A 5,492-nucleotide genomic window follows, 5' to 3' on the forward strand; every position below is an offset into this window, starting at 1 on the left:
CCTGCAGCTCCTGCATTGCAGGTGGATTCCTTACCGCTGAGCCACCAGGGAAGCCCTACCTTGTTGTTTATCCATCCTATATATAATAGTTTGCCTCTGCTAATCCCAAACTCCCATTCCTTCTCTCCCCCACCCACCTTCCCCTTGGGAGCCACAAATCTGTTCTCTATATCTGTGAGTCTGTCTTTGCTTCATAGGTACATTGATCTGTATTGTATTTTAGATTCCACATATAAGTGATATCATATAGTATTTGTCTTTCTCTTTCTCACTTCACTTAGTATGGTAATCTCTAGGTCCATCCATGTTGCTGTAAATGCATGATTTCATTCTTTTGAGGGCTGAGTAATGTTCCACTGTGTGTATGTGTGTGTATGTTGTTGTTGCCCACTTGCTAAGTCGTTTCTGACTCTTTGCGACCCCATGGATTGTAGCATGCCAGTCTCCTCTGCCTCTACTATCTCCCAGAATTTGCTTGAATTCATGTCCATTGAGTTGATGATGCTATTCAACCATCTCATTCTCTGCTGCCCCCTTCTCCTTTTGCCTTCAGTCTTTCCCAGCATCAGGGTCTTTTCTGATAAATTGGCTCTTTGCATCAGATGGCCAAAGTATTGGAGCTTCAACTTCAGCATCAATCCTTCCAATGAATATTCAGGACTGATTTCCTTTAGGATTGACTGGTTTGATCTTCTTGCAGTCCAGTTCAGTGCAGTTCAGTTCAGTCGCTCAGTCGTGTCTGACTCTTTGCGACCCCATGAATTGCAGCACGCCAGGCCTCCCTGTCCATCACCAACTCCTGGAGTTCAAGGGACTCTCAAGAGTCTTCTCCAACACCACAGTTCAAAAGCATCAATTCTTCAGTGCTCAGCCTTCTTTATGGTCTAACTCTCACATCCATACATGACTACTGGAAAAACCATGGCTTTGACTAGACAGACCTTTGTTGGCAAAGTGATGTCTCTGCTTCTTAATACGCTGTCTAGGTTTGTCATAGCTTTTCTTCCAAGGAGCAAGCGTCTTTTATTTTAATTTCGTGGCTGAAGCCACCATCGGCAGTGATTTTGGAGCCCAAGAAAATAAAGTCTCTCACTGTTTCCACTTTTTCCACGTCTATTTGCCATGAAGTGATGGGACTGGATACCATGATCTTAGTTTTTTAAATGTTGAGTTTTCAGCCATCTTTTTCACTCTCCTCTTTCACTTTCATCAAGAGGCTCTTTAGTTTCTCTTCAATTTCTGCCATTAGAGTTGTATCATCTGCATATCTGAGGTTATTGATATTTCTCCTGGCAGTCTTGATTCCAGCTTGTGCTTCATCCAGCCTGACATTTCATATGATGTATTCGGCATATAAATTAAATAAGCAGGGTGACAATATACAGCCTTGACATACTCCTTTCCCAATTTTGAACCAGGTCGTTGTTTCATATCTGGTTCTAATTGTTGCTTTTTGACCTGCATACAGGTTTCTCAGAAGGCAGGTAAGGTGGTATGGTATTCCCATCTCTTGAAGAATTTTCCACAGTTTGTTGTGATCCACACAGTCAAAGGCTTTAACTTAGTCAATGAAGCAGAAGTAGATGTTTTTCTGGAATTCTCTTGTTTTTTTTTAGTAACTAGATTCATGTTTAATTAAATAACTGAGAGAAAGTATATGTACATCAGGAGCTGGGAATCTTGGAAGCTGTATTAGAATTCTGCCTACTACAAGGAGGGCATACTTCCTGAAATATTCTATGAGTTCAATATTTACCCTGAATGAAAAAAAGTGAAAGTGTTAGGCAGTCTGTTGTGTCTGAGTCTTTGTGACCCCTTGGACTGTAGCACACCAGGCTCTTCTGTTCATTGGAGTTCCCAGGCAAGAATACTGGAGTGGGTTGCCATGCCCTCCTCCAGGGGATCTTCCTGACCTGGGGATCAAACCCAGATCTCCCTCATTGCAGGCAGATTCTTTACCATCTGAACCACCAGAGAAGTCCAATATTACTCTAATCTTATATCAAAACCAGACAAAGAAATCCCTGGAAGTTATTTTATGGATATCAAACAAACTGATTCTAAAATGTAAAATGGAGAGGCAAAAGATCTAGTATAGCCCAGTCAATATTGATAGAGAAGAACAGATTTGGAGTACTGATGTTACCTGATTTTAAGACTTACTATAAAACTTAGTATTTAAGACAGTGTGGTATTGGCCAAAGAATAGACAAATAGATCAGTGGAACAGAGGGGAGAGCCCAGAAATAGACCCACATATATGTGGTCAACTGATCTTTGACAAAGGAGCAAAGGTAATAACAATGAGACAAAGACAGTCTTTTCAACAGGCTGTTGACACCTGTTAGGATGGCTATTTTCAAAAACAATAACAAGGACAACAAAAGTGTTGGTGAGAGTAGGGAGAAATTATAACCTTTGCACACTGTTGGTGGGGATGCAAAATAGTATAACTACTATGGAAAAACAGTATGGCAGGTTCTCAAAAATTAAAAATAGAACTATCATAGGATCCAAGAATCCCACTTTTGGTTATTTATCCAAAAGAATTGAAAACAGTGTCTCAAAGAGATATGAACACTCCTATGTTGATTGCAGCACTATTCACAATAACCAAGATGTCTAAACAACCTAAATGTCCATTGACAGGTGAATGGATGAAGAAAACATGGTGTATACATATAGTGGAATACTGTTCAGCCTTTAAAAATATGAAAATTGCAATATGCAACAACAGGGATGAACTCTGAGGACATTATGGTAAGTGAAATATGCCAGTCACAGTAGGAAAAATACTGCATGAATCTACTCATATGAGGTATCTTAAGTAGTCAAATTCATAGAGTCAAAGAATGGAATGGTAGTTGTCAAGGGCTGGGGTGAGAGGGAAATGGGGAGTTACTATTCAATGGGTGTTAAGTCTCAGTCAAGCAAGATGAATAATCTTTAGAGAGATACTGTGCAACATTGTATCTATATAGTTAGCAATAATAATTTGTACACTTAAGAATTTGTTAACAGAGTAGATCTTAAGTTAAAGAGTTCTTATCACAATAAAATAAATGGTACTGAAACAACTGGACATCCACATGCCAAGAAAAGCAATCTAGACACAGAACTTACACCCTTCACAAAAATTAACTCAGACCCACATGTAAAATGCAAAACTATAGAACTCCTAGTGTTGCAGAAACCAGTAATCGAGAAACCAAGCATCACACTTGGAGAGTTGGAGATCTTAGGTTTATTACGCCGGCAGGCCCAGAGGAGTTAACACTCCAAGCTCTGAGCCCGGAACAAAGGGGTTACAGAGTTTTTATAGACAGACTATAGTGGGCAACACTAGCTGGTAATAAGCTGGTTTAAACTAAGGGGTTTTGCGCAAGCACGGGAACAGCAGTCAAGATGGAGAGGCGGATGCCTGACCTTTACACGGACAGGCATGATTAAGCAGGTTTGCAGGGGCTGGGCAGATCCAAAAAGCAGAACAAGGGTGAATAAGCTCCAGTTCCTAGTATTGTAAGTCCCCACTTTCTGAGACTACGTGACCTTTGATCCAGACTTTTCAAGGAGCAAGCTGAGTTACAGAGGCAGAAGGAGCAGGAGGTTATGTAAAAATTTAACTTTTCCTCTTCACTAGAAAATACTATAGGAGAAAAATCTAGACAACCTTGGGTTTGGCAATGACTTTTTAACTACAACACCAAATACATGATCAATGTAAGAAAGAATTGATAAGCTGAACTTCTTTGAGATTAAAAAGTTCTGCTCTGTGAAAGACAGTGAGGAGAATGAGAAGATCAGTCACAAACTGGGAGAAAATATTTGAAAAAGAGCTATTTGGTAAAGGAATATTATCCAAAATATACAAAGAATTTATGTCTGTATACAAAGACAACTTATGTCTATACAAAAACCTGCATGTGGATGTCTATAACTGCCTTATTCATAATTACCAAAACTTGGAAGCAACCAATATGTCCTTCAGTGGGTGAAGGGATCTATAAACTCTGGTACATCCAGACAATGAAATACTATTAAGTGCTAAATAGAAATGAGCTATCAAGCCATGAAAAAACAGGGAGGAACCTTAAATGTATATACTAAGTTAAAGAAGCTGATCTGAATAGGTATGATTCCAAATACATGACATTCTGGAAAAGGCAAAACTCTGGAGACAATAAAAAGATAGTGGTTGCCAGGGACTAGGGGGAAGGGGTGAGGGATAAATAGGCAGAGCACAGAGAATTTTTAGAGAAGCAAAAATACTTTGTATGATACTGTAATGGATGCATATTATGGAGTGTACAATACCAAGAGCGAACTCTAATGTAATCTGTGAACTGAGTGATTATGATGTGCTAATGTAGGTTCATCAGTGGTGCAGGATGTTGTTAATGGGGGAGGCTATGCATGTGTGGGGGCAGGGGGTATACGGAAAATCTCTGTACTTTTCTCTCAGTTTTGCTATGAATATAAAATTGCTCTAAAAATAAAGTCTATTAAAAAAGAAAACTACAAATCAAATATCCGTCATAAACACAGATACACGAATGAGTAAAAAGATGCTTTCTCTCTCTCTTTATCTATATCTGTATCTGTGTATATACACATACACACACACACAATAAAATACTACTCAACCTTAAAAAAGAATGAAATCTTGCCATTTGCAACAGGATGAATGAGGGCATTATGCTAAGTGAAATAAGTCAGATGGAGAAAGATATTTGTATGATTTCACTCATATGTGGAATATTTTAAAAAACAAACAAGCAAAACAAAAACAAACTAGGTATAGAGTACAGATTGGTGGTTACCAGAGGGGAACAGGTATGGGGATAGGGAGAAATGGGTAATGGGCATCAGTGCTATGGTGCTGGATAGAAACTAGACTTTTGGTGGTGAGCATGCTCTAGAGTATACAGAAGTCTAATTGTAATGTTGTACACATGAAAATTATATAATGTTGCAAATCAGTGTTACTTCAAAAAAACAGGAGTAGACAGTTATGGGGATCCTTTCACGATGTATATAGATATAAAATCATGTTGTAGGACTTTAAATACATGATAATTTTATTTGTCAATTATACCTCAATAAAGCTGAAAAAAAAAAAAACCACATATAGATGAGTTTTTAACAAAATTCTACCAAATCAAATCCAACACAATATATGAAAAGGATGATACGTAATGACCAAGTGGGTTTTAATCCCAGGAATGTAAGGTTGGTTTAGCACTTGAAAACCAATCAGTATAATTCATCATATTAATGAATTAATAAAGGAAAACCATGTGATCAGCTCAACTGATGCCAGTGAAGTGTTTGATAAAATCCAACATCCATTTCTGATAAAATAAAAAAGAAACAAAAAGGAATCTCGTAGAAATTTAGGAATTTAGGGGCTTCTTTAACCTGATAAAGGGCACCTACATAAAACTACAACTAATTTCATTCTTTTTTTTTTGGCTATGCCATGTGGCTTGCAG

General features: G+C 38.2%; 1 long non-coding RNA gene across 2 annotated transcripts in view; it reads left to right on the forward strand.

Annotated features, from left to right (window-relative positions):
* LOC107132071 (uncharacterized) overlaps positions 1-5,492 on the forward strand; it is a 77,961-nt gene that overhangs the window by 50,038 nt on the left and 22,431 nt on the right. For both annotated transcript variants that reach the window (XR_009493571.1, XR_001495622.3), the window contains exon 3: positions 2,650-2,760. This is a non-coding gene — a long non-coding RNA (uncharacterized lncRNA). The remainder of the gene's footprint in view (positions 1-2,649; positions 2,761-5,492) is intronic.

Source organism: Bos taurus, chromosome X, assembly GCF_002263795.3.
Source record: "Bos taurus isolate L1 Dominette 01449 registration number 42190680 breed Hereford chromosome X, ARS-UCD2.0, whole genome shotgun sequence".
Taxonomy (NCBI): Eukaryota; Metazoa; Chordata; class Mammalia; order Artiodactyla; family Bovidae; genus Bos; species Bos taurus.